Source organism: Meriones unguiculatus, chromosome 5, assembly GCF_030254825.1.
Source record: "Meriones unguiculatus strain TT.TT164.6M chromosome 5, Bangor_MerUng_6.1, whole genome shotgun sequence".
NCBI classification, from domain to species: Eukaryota; Metazoa; Chordata; class Mammalia; order Rodentia; family Muridae; genus Meriones; species Meriones unguiculatus.
The window spans coordinates 21,769,726-21,786,299 of NC_083353.1; positions in this window are offsets into that span (position 1 = coordinate 21,769,726).

Here is a 16,574-nt window from a genome sequence, read left to right on the forward strand (position 1 = left end):
CAACATATGATGGAGAGGTTGTGGAGAAAGGGGAACCCTCCTCCACTGCTGGTGGGAATGTAAACTGGTACAACCACTCTGGAAATCTATCTGGCACTTTCTCAGACAATTAGGAATAGCGCTTCCTCAAGACCCAGCTATACCACTGCTAGGTATATACCCAAACTTTGCTCAAGTACACAAAAGGGATATTGTTCAACCATGTCTATAGCAGCTTTATTTGTAATAGGCAGAACCAGGAAACAAACCAGATGTCCATCAATAGAGGATTGGGTACAGAAGTTGTGGTATTTTTACACAATGGAATACTACTCAGCAATCGAAAAGGAGGAAATCATGAAATTTGCAGGCAAATGGTGGGATCTAGAAAAGATCATTCTGAGTGAAATATCCCAGAAGGAGAAAGTCAAACATGGTATATACTCACTTATATAGACCTATAAGATATGATAAACAGAATGAATTCTATACACCTAAAAAAGATAATCAAGAGAGCAGACATGGGGTAAGATGATCAATCCTCCTTTAGAAAGACAGATGGGATGTGCATTGAATGTATGATAGGAGTCTACTGAGGGCATGTGAAAGACTCTAACTAGCAGTGTTTTCAAAGCAGATACAAAGACTCATGACCAAACCTTCGGCAGAGTAGAGGGAATCATATGAAAGAAGGGGAGTTAGTATGATGGGAAAGGATAGGAGCTCCACAAGGACAAAATATATGTGGGCACAGGGTCTTTTCTGAGACTGATATTTAATGAAGGACCATGTATAGATATAACCTAGAACCTCTACTCAGATGTACCCTGTGTTAGCTCAGTAACCAAGTAGTTTCCCATAGTGAGGGAAAAAAGGACTATTTCTAACAGGAACTCAATGACTGGCTATTTGACCTCCCCACCCCCCAAGGGAGAAGCAGTCCTGTTAGGACACAGAGGAGGGCTTTGCAGCCAGTCCTGAAGATACCTGTTAAAACATGATCAGATGAATGGAGAGTAGGTCCCCCTATCAGTGGACTTGGAAAGGGGCATGGTGGAGATGAGGGAGGGAGGCTGGGATTGGGAGGAAATGAGGGAGCAGGATACGGCTGGGATACAGGGTTAATAAAATGTAACTGATAAGAAAAAAATAAAATTAAAAAAACTGAGTAATAGGAATAGAGAAAAAAGAAGATTCCTGTCTACAATGCCCAGAAAATATTTTCAAAAAATAATAGAAGAAAATCTCCCAACTTAAAAAAGAGGCCTATAAACATACAACAGACATACAGAACACCTAATAAATTAAACCAGAAAAAAAAATCCTCCTGCCACATAATAATCAAAACAGAACAAAGAAAAAATACTAAAAGCAGCAAAGGAAAAAGGCCAAGTATCAAGTAACATATAATGGCAAACTATCAGAATCACACCTGACTACTCAACAGAAGCTATGAAAGGCAGAAGGGCCTGGATGGCTATAGTACAAACCCTAAGAGAACATAGATATCAGCCCAGCCTACTTTACACAGCAAAACTCTCAATCATCATAGATGGAGGAAACAAGATATTCAACGACAAAAACAAATTTAAACAATACCTAGACACAAATACAGCATTACAGAAAACATTAGAAGGAAAAATACAGCCGAAGAAAAATAACAACATTAGGAAAACACAGGAAATAAATAACCTCAGTGCAGCAAAACTAAAAGTAGCTAAGCACACAAACCACAACCAGCAGCAAAATCAAATGACCTAACAGCTACTGTTTATTAATCTCTCTTAACATCAATGAACTCACAAACTAAAAGAGAATGGATGTGCAAGCAAGACCCAAAAATCTGATGCATACAAGAAACACACTTAAGCCACAAAGATAGATATTACCTGAGAATAAAGGGTTAGAAGATGGTTTTCCAAGCAAATGGACCCAAGAAGCAAGCTGCAGTTGTCATTCCAGTATCTAATAAAATAGATATTCAACCAAAATTAAACATAAGAGACAGGGAAAGTTACTTAATACTCATCAAAAAAAAAAAAAAATCGACCAAGAAGACATCACAATTCTGAACATTTATGCTCCAAATAGGAGAGCACCCACAATAGTAAAAGAAACATTAATAACACTGAAACCACACATAGATCCACACACATTAATAGTGGGAGACTTCAACACTCCACTCTCAACAAAGGACAGGTGAACAAACCGAAATTAAACAAAGAAACGATGACTCAAATAGATGCCATGAATCAAATGGACCTATCATCTACAGAGCTTTTCACCCTATCACAAAAAGAATTACCTCGTCAGCACCTCATGGAACCTTCTCCAAAATAGACCATATAATTGGGCACAAAGAAAACCTCAACAGATACAGGAAGATTGAAATAATCCCTTGTCTCCTATCAGACTACCATGAACTAAAGCTGGATCTCACCAACAACAGAAATAGCAAAAAGCCTACACACACATGGAAACTGAACAACTTGCTACTCAATGACAGCTGGGTCAGGGAAGAAACAAAGAAAGAAATAAAAGTCTTCCTGGAATGTAATGAAAATGAAGATATAACATACCCAAACTTATAGGATATGATGAAAACAGTACTAAGAGGAAAGGTCATAGCACTAAGTGCCCTCAAGAAGAAATTTGAAGCATCCCATAGAAGCAACTTAATGGCTCACCTGAAAGTTCTAGGAACAAAGAAACAGACACACCCAAGAGGAGTAGACAGCTGATAATAATCAAACTCAACCAAGGAAATCAATAAACTACAAACAAAGAGAACAATTCAAACAATCAAGGAAACCAAGAGCTATTTCCTTGAGAAAATCAACAAGATAGACAAACCTTTATACAAACTAACAAAAGGGCAGAGAGACACTATCCAAATCAACAAAATCTGAAATGAAAAGGGGACATATCAAGGGACATGGAAGAAATCCAAACAATCACTAGGTCTTTCTTCAAAAGCCTATATCCCACAAAATGAAAAAATCTCAATTAAATGGACAATTTTCTTGAGTGATTCCACTTACAAAAGATGAATCAAGTTCACATAAATAAACTAAATAATCCTACATCCCCTAAGGAAATAGAACTTTTCATCAAAAGTCTCCCATGCAAAACGAAAGCCCAAGGCCAGATGGTTTCAGCACAGAATTTTACCAGACCTTTGAAGAAGAGCTAACACCAATACTCTTCAAAGTAATCCACAAAAGAGAATTAGAAGAAATGTTACCATCTCATTCTTTGAAGCCATAGTCACCTTGAAATGTAAACCTTAAAAAAACTGGAGAGAGAAAGAGAATTTTAGGCCAGTTTCTCTTGTGAACACTGATACAAAAAATACTCAACAAAATCCTTGCAGACTGAATCTAAGAACACATCAAAGATATCATCAATTATGACCAAGTAAGCTTCATCTCAGGCATGCAGGGATGATTCAATAAATGGAAATCCATCAATGTAATCTACCATATAAAAAACGAAAGAAAAAAAACACATGATCATCTCCTTCAATACTGAAAAAGCATTTGATAAATCTAACACCCATTTCTGTTTAAAGTCTGGAGAGATCAGGGATACAAGACACTTACCTAAACACAGTAAAGACAATATACAGCAAGCTTATAACAAATATAAAACTAAATGGAGAGAAACTTAAATCATTCCAACTGAAATCAGGGACAACAGAGAGCTGCCCTCTCTCTTCATATTTCTTCAACATAGTTCATGAAATCCTTGCTAGAGCAATAAGATAATTAAAAGAGATTACGGGGATTCAATACAGAAAGGAAGAAGTCAAAGTATCATTCTTTGCAGATGATATGAAAGTATACATGAGTGTCCCCAGAGATTCTACCAGGGAACTCCTACAGCTGATAAACACATTCAGCAAAGTGTTTGGATACAAAATTAAGTCAAAATAAAAGTACAGTAACCCTCCTGCATACATACGACAAATGGACTGAGAAAGAAATTAGGGAAGCAACGCCTTTCACAATAGCCACAAATAACAAAAAGTACCTTTGTGTAACTCCAACCAATCGAGTCAAAGACTTGTATGAAAAACACTTCAAGTCTTTAGGAAAGAAACAGAAGAAGTTATTAGAAGATGGAAAGATCTCCCATGCTCATGGCTTGGCAGGATAAACAGTAAAAATGACCATCTTACCAAAAGCAATCTACACATTCAATGAAATTCCCTTCAAAATAACAACAGAATTCTTTATAAAACTTAAAAGGAAAATTCTCAACTTCATAAAGAATAGGAAAAAACAAAAAACAAACAAACAAACAAAACAAAACAAACAAAAAACCAGAATAGCTAGAATAATCCTCTGCTCTGCAACAAATATCTTCTGGAGATATCTTCATCCCTGATTTCAAGCTGTCCTATAGAACAACAGTAATAAAAAATGCATAGTGCAGGCTTTGAAACAGACTGGTGAATCAATGGAATTGAATAGAGGATTCACAAATAAATCCACACAACTCTGAACACCTGATTTTAGATACCAAAATCATACAATGGAAAAAAAAGATAGCATAATCAACAAATAGTGCTGGTCTAACAGGATATCTACATGTAAAAACATGGAAATACATCCATTAACAGTATTAGAATTTTTGTTATTGAAAGTATACCCAGGTGATTATCTTCAATGTTTTAGAAAAGTGTAAAGTTTGACTTATCTGAATATTCAGCAAAATTGAGTTAAAAAACAAATAGAAGACATTAAAAGCTCAAAAATGTTTACAAATCCTACAAGCTAATGTACTTATTTTATAGAATTTGAATAAGTTGTGATAATTTTAAATTTGAGAAAAAAAAAACAAATGGAAAGTAGAACATCAAAAATAAAGCTCATAGACTTCCAAAAAATTTTATGAAGAAAGTTAAATTTAGTACTTAATTAATAGGATAAAATACCTTCAGCTGGCTTAGAAATGCATCTGACTTAACTTTTTATATCTGTAGTTGGTTGTAAAAATAATTTTCTGTGAAGATATGTTTGATTCATACTGTGATTGTTAATTTTAATATCACAAATTTTAAAATGTTTTAAAATTGTTGCACAGTTTATTATAGAAGAATATGTATAACTTATACAAAAAAATTCCTGGTAAATCTCAAATAATTATAACAGTCTTTATTATCATTACTAGCTGCTACATAAAGATAATATAGTACAAATTTACCATTAAAATTGTCATGAGAAGCTGGCATACAAAAGGAAAGAATCATCTTTCAAATGTCGTAAGCAGACCATAATGGAAATTTTAGTAGCTTAGTGTTTACAACTGTGCAGATTAAAATCTCTGACAATATCAGGACAATTAGCCCCAATGTCTACACCTCCAACTCCCAAAATAATCATTTAGAAAGATCCTTTCTCTAAATACACTGAATGCAGAACTTTCCATCCATTCATGGAAACAGAAAACAGTGATGTTTGGCATTGGCTAGTGATCACAGTAACATACAGTTCTGAGAACCCAAACCAGACTTTCTCTAGGTAACTCCATATACTCACATTTTATTCTAGAGTGTATAGGCTCGAGTATCTATTTTAACTAATATTTTTATATGAAATAAATCAAGAAGAAATGGGATTTAATTTTGTTCTGTATTTATTTTATCTTACTTGTATTTCCTAAAGTTTTCCCTATTTGTTCCAGTTTTTGCTCTAGTCCTTTACTGTTGGCATGCAGTGATACCATGATATATTGTTAAAAATGTTAGGCTAAAAGAACAACTGGAATCTTTTGGTTTGGGAATAGATAGCTTTTCCTCAACATTTGTATCTGATTTGTTTTTGACAGTGTATCCCTTAGGTAACCCAAACTGGTCTCATAATTAGTGTATACTCCCAGCTACCTTTGATCTTAGAATTCGGGTTGCCTTGGCCTCCAGAGTACCTGAGTTTATAAGCAGGTGCCACCACAATGAGCCAGGAATTTTTTGTGTGTAGCATTGTACTATGTAGTTTACATTTTCTCTGTCAATCAAATACAATTTTCTTTCTCTGTGCCACATTATGATGAACTTAAATATTTAATGGAATAAAGGGGTATTTAGAATAATGCATATTTAAGATTATTTCCAATTCAAGTCAATTTTTTGATTTTATCCTATAATACTTTCCCACCACTTTAAGATGATTATATTCTATTCAGTGAACAGGTCATTTTACATCTCAAAATGAAGTCATGTTTGCTCATTGCCACTCTAAATGTTATCATGGTTCATTACAGTACAACAAATGGATTTTAAGGAGATTTTCAAAAGGGAGACACTACAGAGAATACTAAAAATTTGAAATGAGGACAATCAGAATGACACACTGTAAGAAACACTCTTCCTGTGTCTGCATTAGGAGATGTAAGAGGGCTACAAACCAAGACATATAAATGGTCACCATATACTGAAAAGGCAGGAAATCAGATTGTTTCTCTCCCCAGAAGGAACTGAAACTTGATGCCAGATTGATTTCAACTTATCAAAACTATTTGGATCTCGAGCACATAGAAAACAGTTTTTTAGCAATGACGATAATGTGTTATGACAACAATAAAGTCTAACACAAGCATGTTTTGTATGCTATGTAAGTGTATACGTATGTAAACATATAAAGCAAGTAGGGTCAAAATTGGATATCATCTTCAAATGCTTCTCCAATTTATTTTGTGAGACAGGGTCTCAGTCACCCATGGTATGAGTCAGTGTTCTCTAGAGAAAAAAAAAAAAAACTTATAGGATAAGTATATGTGTGTGTGTGTGTTTATTTGTGTGTGTGTGTGTATATATATGTGTATAAAAGAGAGAGGGGGAGAGAGAGAGAGAGAGAGAGTAGTGGGAAATTAACCAGAGCGAAAAAGAGATCCCTTTGCAACTCAGAAAGCCAAGTCCCAGTTGCCAAAGAAGAAAATGGAAATGAAAAGGTCTCCACGGGCTTTTGGGATCTGCACCAGTGTGAACAGCTGTGAAGGCCCAGTTGGTGAAAAGAAGGAGCCTGGAGGCAAGGCATTGTGGCAGGTGTATAACACAGACCCAGTTCCCGAAGATGAAAAGAGAAAGGAAAAGCTCTGGGCAGGCGTTTGGGATTTTCACCAGGTGTGTTAGCTTCAGCACTAATGAATATTGTCTTCATTTCTCCCCTTTGTATACATGGATGTTCACGAATAAACATTTGTGTGTATATACATATGATTGGAAAGAGAGAGTCATTCATAGGCATAGCCATAGAGAGTTGATAGCATCTGTGTGAGTGTGCATGTGTGTGCAAGGGTGTGTGTATGTGTGTATGTGTGTGTTTGTGGGTGTGTGAGAGAGAGAGAGAGACAGAGACAGAGACAGAGACAGAGACAGAGAGAAAGAGAGTGTTTGGGACAGAGATAGACAGAGAAAGACAGAGAGAGCGCAGTAGGACAGAGTCGCCTGTGCATGGAGATGGAGCTACGCAAGCTCTAAAAAGCCCTGAAGAAATTCTCATCCGTGCCCAGCCTGTCTGAACGTCTGGCAGAGATAGGCTTCAGGCAGACCATCAAGATCTTGAGGAAACAGCAGCTGCTAGTGCCCTTCGCCAGGGACATGGCGGCCAAATGGGGGGACAGTTCCCCGCTGGGTCCCAGGTCTGAGCGGGACCCACTCTCCCCTGACTCTACCTTGGTGCTGAGCGAGAAGGCAGAGCAAGGAAGAACATTTCCGGCAGAGGAGACCCAAGCATCCACGTTCAGAGGAGCCCAAGACAAGCGGGCAGAGGCCTTGCAGCTGAGCAGCAGCAGGCCAGGCCCGAGCAGGAAGCGAAGCACATGCCAGAGGCCAGAGGCAAGTGATGCTTGCAGAGAAAGCCTGGAGCCAGCAGCCAAGAAGAGCCGAAGGTGCAGACAGGACGCTCTCCGCGGGTCCCAGGAGGATGGCCGCACCTGCTCTTTGGGGGCTTGTCCCAACTCTGACTATGCCCGCTACCCCCTGGGTGTCCAGGAGCCCTCTTGGGGCCAGACTGACCGAGAAGTGCAGCTGGCGCCTGTCAGGGTGGATTCCAAGACGCCTGTCTACACAGGTGCCAGGAGGCCCGTTCTCCAGCAGGAATGGACAGAAGGGCTCCTTCTTTCCCAAGATCTCGTGGGCACGTGGGAGGCTCACTGCCAAGCCACGGAGGCCATTGCAGCCCATGCAGCTGATGCCACGGAACAACCTGCTCTCCAAGGAATCTCCCAAGCCAAGGAGGCCTTTGAAGCCGCCACAGCCCAAGCAGCCCAAGAAGGAGAACATGGGCACGCAGGGGACAAGACTGAGACCCACAGCCAGACTGAGACCAAGACACAGCAGCAGATGGAGGAGGCAGACCAGGAGCTGAGGCTGCAAGCCGTCACAGCCCGCATCCGGAGCAGACAGGCCAAGAAGCTGCAAGGGCGCCAACAAAAAAAGATGGTCAACTTCTTCACCCAGGCCAGGAGCCCAGGCCAGCCAGAGGTGCCCGGACCCCCGGCGCCTGGGCCCTCCTCTGAAGCGCACCTCCTCCCCCAGGCCTCTGGCCACGGCCCATCCCGGCGGGCTCTCTGCACCAAGACCCAGGCTAAGAAGAGACCAGTCCCCCTCATGGCCAAGGCTCTCCGGGATCATCACAACCGGTTCTCTCACAGGTGAACCCCAGAAGGACACTCTCTGCTCAGGCATGTCTTGGGACGCCCCGGCGGCACTGGACACACCCACTCTTCCCTCACGGAAAACCCAGGCTTTCAAGAGCTTGCACCTGGGATCCCGCTTGGAGCTCTGGAGACACTCTCTGGAGGCCCCTCGGCCTGATCTCCACACCCTTTGGGCGGGTTCCACCCACCCGTGAGAGCCTAGGCTGCAGCCATCTTCCCAGAGCAAACACTCCATCCTGCATCGGCCCACCAGATATCCACTACCCAACGACTCTGGCGAAGGCTCAAGGTCTAGGCTTCAGGAAGAAAGACCAGCACCCACACCTCAACTCACACCTACGCCTTCACCTCCCCAACGGACTCACTGCCAGACACGCCCACCCACTGATGCACACCTGCGTGATTTGGAAGGGAAGGATGGATTTCCTGGAATTCTCACCCCCTCTTCTGGAGGGCTGTGCGGAGCAATCATTGACCTCACTTCCCATTGCGACTTCTCCAGTGCTTGGACAGATCTTCTTTCCAGAGTTAGTTTTCCACGCCTTAGGGCTTCGCCCACGCCAAGGTACACAACTGCCCGAGAGAGAACTGCTTAGGATAAGTGTCAGGTGTGTTAGCTTCAGCACTAATGAATATTGTGTGCATTTCTCTCCTTTGTATACATAGATGTTCACGAATAAACATTGGTGTGTATATACATATGATTGGAAAGACAGAGTCATTCATAGGCATAGCCATAGAGAGTTGATAGCCACTGTGTGAGTGTGCATGTGTGTGCAAGGGTGTGTGTGTGTGTGTGTGTGTGTGTCTGTGTGTGAGTGTGTGTGTGTTTGAGACAAACAGAGAGAGAGAGAGAGAGACAGAGACAGAGACAGAGACAGAGGCAGAGACAGAGAGAGCGCAGTGGGAAATAAACCAGAGCGAAAAAGGGATCCTTTGGCAACCCAGAAAGCTAAGACCCAGTTGCCCAGGATCAGCAGAGAAATGGAAAGCTGTGGGCCGGCTTTTGGGATCTGCACCAGTGTGAACACCTGTGAAAGCCTAGTTGGTGGAAAGATGGGCCCAGGCCGTCAAGGCGGTGTGGCAGGTGTGCAAGACAGGATTTCCAGGCTCCGAGCAGAAATCCACTTTCCCCGACAGGCTCAACTTGCTGGGGTGAAAGGGATGTGTCTCCCACCCACCCTCCATGCACTGTGCGAAATTGGAGCCCAGAGCAGATTCTCGGCTTATTTATTTATTTATTTATTTATTTATTTACTTGTTTATTTGTTTATTTACTTATTGATTGATTGATTGATTGACTTGATTTTACTTCCCTCTGCTTTTGTGTGAGCATGTGCAGTCTCTGGCAGGCTCCCGAAGCTGGCGTCCTACAGCGGGGAGCAGACTATCCCGAGAGCCCCAGCAAAGACCTTGAGGAAGCCCCCATTTGCCAGAGCTCGCCTGGAAGCAAGGCAGGGCTGTGAACCCCCGGGATTTGGCCAGAGTGGGCTCTGGCGTCAGAGATCATGTTTCCTGAGCTGTGGACGGGGCGTGGCACAGGGAAGCAGAAGTCAGAAGGGGCGGGCCCAGAACCAGCAGCCTCGGCCGCTGACTGGGCAGATTTGAGCCAAGGCGTGGTCCAGCCCCTGTATATATATCTAGGTTAGGGATGTGCCCCTCCACAGTGAGGCAAAGAGAGGCAGCAGGCTGGAAGACTCCCAGCAGCCTAGCCCAGAATCTGCTGCAGAGACACAGGTAGCCACCACCAGAGGAAGAGGAAAATAGCAGTCCGACGTACTGTCTGCCCGGTGGGGCCCAGTCCTGTTCTCAGCCGTGGACATGGAGGCTGGCTCTTCCCAGGCAGCCCTGCAGAAGCTGTGTGATCGCCTGTGCACGGAGACAGAGCCACGCAAGCTCTACAAGGCCCTGAAGAAACTCGCCTCCGTGCCCAGCCTGTCTGAACGTCTGGCAGAGATAGGCTTCAGGCAGACCATCAAGATCTTGAGGAAACAGCAGCTGCTAGTGCCCTTCGCCAGGGACTTGGCGGCCAAATGGGGGGACAGTTCCCCGCTGGGTCCCAGGTCTGAGCGGGACCCACTCTCCTGACTCTGCCTTGGTGCTGAGCGAGGAGGCAGAGCAAGGAAGAACATCTCCGGCAGAGGAGACCCAAGCATCCACGTCCAGAGGAGCCCAAGACAAGCAGGCAGAGGCCTTGCAGTTGAGCAGCAGCAGGCCAGGCCCGAGCAGGAAGCGAAGCACATGCCAGAGGCCAGAGGCAAGTGAAGCTTGCGGTGAAAGCCTGGAGCCAGCAGCCAAGAAGATACAAAGGTGCAGACAGGACACTCTCCGCGGGTCCCAGGAGGATGGCCGTGCCTGCTCTTTGGGGGCTTGCCCCAACGCTGACTATGCCCGCTAACCCCTGGGTGTCCCGGATCTCTCCTGGGGGCAGACTGACCGAGAAGTGCAGCTGGCGCCTGTCAGGGTGGATTCCAAGACACCTATCTACACAGGTGTCAGGAGGCCCGTTCTCCAGCAGTAATGGCCAGAAGGGCTCCTCCTTTCTCAAGATCTCGTGGGCACGTGGGAGGCTCACTGCCAAGCCACGGAGGCCATTGCAGCCCATGCAGCTGATGCCACCGAACAACCTGCTCTCCAAGGAATCTCCCAAGCCAAGGAGGACTTTGAAGCCGCCACAGCCCAAGCAGCCCAAGAAGCAGAACATGGGCACGCAGGGGACGAGACTGAGACCCCCAGCCAGACTGAGACCAAGACACAGCAGCAGATGGAGGAGGCAGACCAGGAGCTGAGGCTGCAAGCCATCACAGCCCGCATCCGGTGCAGACAGGCCAAGAAGCTGCAAGGGCGCCGACAAACCAAGATGGTCACCTTCTTCACCCAGGCCAGGAGCCCAGGCCAGCCAGAGATGCCTGGACCCCCGGCGCGGGGGCCCTCCCCCGAAGCGCACCTCCTCCCCCAGGCCTCTGGCCACGGCCCATCCTGGTGGGCTATCTTCAACAAGACCCAGGGTAAGAAGCGACCCGCCCCCATCATGGCCAAGGCTCTCCGGGATTATCACAACCGGTTCTCTCACAGGTGAACCCCAGAAGGACACTCTCTGCTCAGGCATGTCTTGGGATGCCCCGGCTGCACTGGACACACCCACTCTTCCCTCTCGGAAAACCCAGGCTTTTTAGAGCTTGCACCTGGGATCCTGCTTGGAGCTCTGAAGACACTCCCTGGAGGCCTCTCGGCCTGATCTCCACACCCTTTGGGCGGGTTCCACGCACCCGTGAGAGCCTAGGCTGCACACTTCTTCCCAGAGCAAGCATTCCATCCTGCATTGGCCCACCAGACACCCACCACCCAACGACTCTGGCGAAAGCTCAAGGTCTAGGCTTCAGGAAGAAAGACCAGCACCCACACCTCAACTTTCACCTATGTCTTCACCTCCCCAACGGACTCACTGCCAGACACGCCCACCCATGCCACTTCCTGATGCACACCTGCATGATTTGGAATGGGAAGGATGGATTTCCTGGAATTCTCACCCCTTCTTCTGGAGGGCTGTGTCCTTCTCTCTGCCTGCCAATCTGGATAAAGAACCTTCAGCTACTCTCCAACATCATATCTGCCTGCGTGTTCCCATGTCTCCCACTATGATAATGGACTAAACCTCTGAACTGTAATCAAGTTCCTGTTAAATGCTTTTCAAAAATAAGTGTTTCTGAGTCATAGCATCTCTTCATAGCAGTAGAACATTTGACTAAGAGCATATTTCTAAAGTTCTTTTAATTTCAGTTTTAATTATTTTTATAAATACATATTGATTACTTTCCTTTCACTTCTTCCAGATCTTCCCCACCAACTTTACATTCTCTTGCCTCCCCAAAAGCCCCACCAAACCCCCAAAATTAAAAAAAAATAAAGTACAAAACCACAAAAAAGAGAAACAAATCCAACAATCAAAACAACAATGAAACAATAAATGTCAAAACTGAACAAAAATGCTTCTTTGTTAAAGATGGGACCCTGGGGTGCACTTCTTCCTCTCAGTTGAGATCCTTCTCTGGCTTGAAAATATGCAGATCTTGTGCATGTCTGAGAACTTGAGAAGTTGTTTTTGAGTCACGTTTGAATTGCAGAACCAATAACCTGATTTGAGAAGGATGATCCCAAGCAATTTGTCAATGGTTTCATTATGGATGCTGCCTTAATGAGAAAATTAATGTTCTTTGGATAATGACAAAGAAAGATGGCACATACTGAATGCTTTCACTTATACTTGCAATTGATGTCCAACTAATACATTGCTTAGTGTCAACATAGAGACTTGCAAAATAAGGAAAAATACAAAACATAACTACTCCAGAAGTTTATACATCCCTAATAACTGATATTGAAAATAGTATAGGACCAAAATGTTAGGTATATAATTCAGTGAATGATATTTAAATGATCAATAAATGCAAAAAATGGGTATTGGTAGTTGCATGTATTAACTAATAAACTATAGGCTAATAAAGAACAATTGATTAAGTGATGAAGTTTCTGAACGAGAGAGAAACTCAAATCTTGGCAATGAAAATGTCAATAGACCATATGTAAAATTCAATAGAAATTTTACTCATATTCTAAATCTAATGAAAACAACAGTGTCAGGACTTGGAAAGCAATTGAAATGTCTCATGGTGAGGATTGCTTCTAAGAAGGCCCTTGTCAATATGAGGAAGGACAGCATCCTAGACTGCTCCCGTTGTGAGCAATGTGGGGGGAAATGGTGGACAAGTCTAGATACTATTTCAATGGAACCCACTTGGATACTGAACTGCCATGGGCTACATCTGTGCAGGGGCCTTAGGCTATCTCCATGCATAGTCCTTGGGTGGAATAGCAGTTTCAGGAAAGACCCCTGTGCTCATATTTTTTTGATTTTGTTTCTCTACTTATGGAGTTCCGATTGGCCCGCTCTTTAATTACTTCCCCCTGAGGGTGAAGCAGCATTACCAGGCCACAGAAGAAGACAAGGCAGCCACTCCTGATGAGACCTAATTGACTAGGATTAGAAGGAAGGAAAAGAAGTCCTCCCATCTCAGTGGACTTGGGGAGGGGCATGCAATCAGAGGGTGGAGGAAGGGATGGATTGGGAAGGGAGGAGAGAGGGAACCACCAGGTTATACAAAGTGAGTAAAGTCCAATTAATAAAGAAAAATAAATTAAAAAAGAAAAATAATTATGTTGTTTTGCAGTGTCCTCTAGTGGTGCATAGGGCTTCCTTTACTATGATCACAAGACACTTGTTTTTTGAAGTTAAAGTTCAGGTAAAGGAACTGTCCACAGTCATTCCTCTCCAAGAACTTGATTTACAGGAAATATCACCCTGCATTTCCCTTGGATCAGGAGGCTTCAGGACTTTTGACAGGATGGGGGATGAGCTGCTCTTTTGAGACACTTCATCGATTGACAATATATAACTGTACCATACCAAATATCCTGTCCATGCCATGCTTTTAAAATTCTCTATTTTGCTGCATTATTTAGGTAGTCATTAGAGAAAAATATTTAGTTAATGTCAAGTGGGTTGGTGTTTAATATTTGTTCAGTAAGTAAACAAACCGATTCCTAATGTAAATTTGTGTATATTGTACAAAGTTTATAGCTCTTACAATTTTATAAATAATAAAATCGCTGAATTTAGATTGTAAACTTACTAGTTTGAGTTAATATTCCAAGTTTGCTTAGCATTAAGAACACAGACTTCTAGAACTCAGAAGGCTGAAGCAGGTGAAACTTAGGTTTAAGTCCAGTCCAAGATACAAAACAGATTCTACTTCAACTTTTACAAAAGCAAAGCGATCAAAAGAGAGAAGAAACAAGTTTGACAACAAAGAAAAAAGTATTCAAAATAGTCTTACATACTAGACAAGCTCATGTTCATTGTACAGTGATTATAGTTATATGAAAATTTTAGGTATGTGAAAACAGTCAGTGAAGATTGACTTTCAAGCAACCTTTGACCTGATAAAGTTTTTATTATTATTATTACTTATATTTTATTATTTTTACAATTTGTTCACTTTCCATCATGATTGTAACCCCCTCCTTCATCTCCTCCCTTTCGCACCCTCCCTTCCTCTTCCCCCATTCTCTTCCCCCAGTTCACTGAAAAGGGGGAGTCCTTCTCCCCTACTCTCTAACCCTAGTTTATCAAGTTTCATCAGGATGGCCTGGGTTCTCTTCCTTTGTGGCCTAGTAAGGCCATCCTCTTAGTCGGAAGTGATCAAAGAGCAGGCAACTGAGTTCATGTCAGAAACTGCCCCTGCTCCCTTTATTAGGAATCTGACTTGGATTCTGAACTGCTTATGGACTACATCTGAGCATGAGCTATAAGTTCTTTCCATGCTAGTCCTTGATTGGTGCATCAGTCTCTGCAGTCCTCCTGCAAAGAGCAATGATTTTAATGAAAATTCAAAAAGATGGATGAAATAAATACACCAATTCAAAACTCAGGTGAGAAATTCAGCAACTTAAACAACACATTCTGCAAAGGAAAAAACTGAAGATAATCAAATTAAAAGATTAGAACTTAAAAGTTCCACAAAACATATAATATCAGTGTAAAATATCTCCAGCAGTAAACACTATAAGAAAGAATGTTGAAGATAAAGCTGAAGAATTATTGCCTTTAGAGAGCACTAGTGAAAATATTAAGCAATAATGACCTTAACTTTCAAGAATTCTGGGGAAAAAACTGAATACTAAATATATGATGAATAATACAGAACAAGGGATGCAGAGAGGGCTCAGCAATTCAAAGTACATGCTGCTCATGCAGTGGACTGAAATTTTGTTTCTTGTGTGCATATGGGGGCTCACAACTTTTTGTAGTAACTCTTGTTTCAGGGGATTTCATGTCCTTTTCTTCCTCCAGGTTCTATCTGATAGGCACTGAAGCATATCTAAAATTCTCAAGCATACCTCTACACCAACTTTTCCAATTTCTTATGGATTAAACTCACAGACAAACTCTTCACCTTCATTAAAATTATAAGTTGTAGTTCATCAATCTCTTCCTTTCCTTTCTTCTTTCCTTCCTTTTTCCTTTCTTTCCTCCTGTCTCCCTTTCTTCTTCTCTACCTCTCTTCCTCTATCACTCTGTCCCTGACTCTCACTCACACACTCTCCTGCACTTTTTGTTTATCTCTCTCCTCTCTCTCTCTCTCTTTCTTCTCTTCCTCTAACACTCTGTCCCTGACTCTCACTCACACACTCTCCTGCACTTTTTGTTTATCTCTCTCCTCTCTCTCTCTCTTTCTTCCTTCCTTTCTTTTTTCTTTCCTGACAACTTTTTTTTTTCCTAACAGCTTATCTTAGAGAATTCATGAATCAGTGCTCCATTCTAAAAACTTTGCGTTTTATTGCCACAGGACTTGAAAATTCTGCAAAGAAAAAAGTCTATGTGTAGAGAGCTTTTTGGAATAGCACAGGAAATGCAGCTTTGGGTAGAGATCAAGAAGTAAAATTCATAATGAAAAAAAATAAAATGTCAATGTGATCTGCTTTCTATATGGTCCTAACTGCATATTCATTGATGAAAATTATATAAGCGCTATCAAAATGTAAAATAATAATTGTAAAATTATGATTGTAATCAAAATGTAAAATAATAAATGTAAGATAATGATTGTAAATCAATAATTCACCGAGGAATAGAAAAAAAGGAAATCAAATGGAAAAGAGGAGATACAGGTATAAGCATTATTACAAGGTTATACTTTCATATGTGTAACTTGAAATAGTATGGTAAAGCAGGCCACAAATGAGACATATAGGAAAAGTACATTAAAATTTCAGAAGAATTTAACACAAAAAACTTATTTTAGGTTATTATAGATTTAGTATCCTGTAGATGGAAAAGCTATTTATACTAATTACTTTTTTGGGGGGGTCAGTTT